Here is a 1,988-nt window from a genome sequence, read left to right as displayed (position 1 = left end):
TTATTGGTCTATAGTTATTGACATCCGATTTATCACCAGACTTATGTAGCACAGTAATGCACGCTATTTTAGAAATGTCAGGATAAATGCCAGAGGCAATACAACGGTTGAACAATAAGGATATAGGAAAGGCAAGTAAACTAGCATTATTCTTATATAGTTTAGTAGGGGGAGAATGAATATTTGCTTTTTTGTTCTTTAGTTTTTTTATAATGTTGATTACTTCAAGCGGAGTAGATGGGGTCAAATAAATAGAGTGCTGATTTGAAGGAGGCAAATAGGAATGAAAATCTAACTGATTATTTTGAGGCAGGGCATCTCGGAGAGTAATGCCAATTGTAGAGAAATGAAGATTAAAAGCATTTGCAATCTGTTGGCTGTCAGTATTAGTTTCGCCGTTACGACCAATGAGTTTTCTTAGCGAAGTGCGCTTTTTCTTTCCAGGCCTAAGGGACGAATTTATGAGATCCCAGGATTTTTTAGTATCATTTCGGAGTTGATCAAAAGTACTATCAAAATATTTTTTCTTTGCCACGCGAATTAATGTAAGCAACATATTACAATAGTTTCTATAGCGTTGGGCACTATAAGCACCCAATTTCATTCTTCGATATAAATTATGTTTAATGTTAATTGATTTCAGTAGCCCTTTGGAGAGCCACTTATTCACCAATCTTTTAACACTTACATATTTTGTTTTTAAAGGAAAACATTCATTGAAAAAGCTGTCTATTTCATCTGTAAAAGAGGCCGCCCCCAGGTGAGGATCTAATGAGGCTTAACCATATTCGGTCCAGTCTTTCCCCCTCAGGAGTTCCGTGAATTTCCTGTCATTCACTTCGCTCATATCTCTGAATTGAATTTTTATTTTGTTGTCTACGTTGTTTAATATAGGCATTAATAGACTACAGAAAATTGGGAAATGATCTGTGATATCTGCTAAGAATATCCCACTATTACCAACAAGATTATTATTTGCCCAAATATGGTCGATACAAGACAGCGAGTCATTCGAGCCGACTCTTGTTGGTCTAGTTATTGAGGGGCGAAAGTCAAAAGATCGCATTGTGTTAATCAGTCTGCGGGTGGTCTCGCTCTCCCCTTCCCTCATTAAGCAGATGTTAAAGTCCCCAGTGACAATTGTATTCATAGGGGAGATACCTGGATTTCTTAGCACCTCCTCTAACGAGTCGAAAAACATATTTCCGTTACCTCCTGGACGTCTGTAGATACCTAAGATTACTGTTTTATGAGGCGAGTTTGGTATAGAAACCGTCACACCGACACTTTCAAAATTATCATTAGAAATGTTGAAGAAGTCATCAAGAGGTTGAAAATCAATAGAGTCTTTAACGAAAATGCTCACACCGCCGCCCCTCCGACCTTCCCGATAATTGTGACACGCATTATACCCAGGAAGATAATTCATGCAGTGAGTTTCTTCCTTAGCCCACGTTTCGGTCAATACAATGATATCAAATTCATGGTTGCAGTTTTTTAAGTAGCCAATAAATTCCTCATGGTTTTTCTTGAAACTTCGAATATTAAAACTTATTAATGAAAGGCATTGCCGCATATGATTAGGGAGAGAATCATTAAATGTGTCAGTAGTGTAATATTTACAGGAAAACAGATCAGATGTGTTCACAAAATCAATAAAGTTTTCATCAGGATCAATGTGATATACAGGATTTGTGTTCATGAGACGTAACCACAGTTAAAATTAGTAATTAATAGTTTAGTAACAATATGCTTAGAAATACAAAAATGAAAATATTTCGTTACGGTGAAAAATGGAAATAGTTGTAAAAAATATAAACACGGAAATAATTGTTGTAATTAAAATACAGAAATAGGAATAATAAAAATAATATTAACAATAATAGTAGTAATAAAAAAGGAAAAAAAAATAATAATGATATTAATATCAGTAAAAGTAATAATGGTAAATTTGATAATAGTAATGATATTACTAACAATAGTGGAAA

Source organism: Palaemon carinicauda, chromosome 8 (assembly GCF_036898095.1).
Source record: "Palaemon carinicauda isolate YSFRI2023 chromosome 8, ASM3689809v2, whole genome shotgun sequence".
Classification (NCBI taxonomy): Eukaryota; Metazoa; Arthropoda; class Malacostraca; order Decapoda; family Palaemonidae; genus Palaemon; species Palaemon carinicauda.
Note: the sequence above shows the minus strand (reverse complement) of the source record.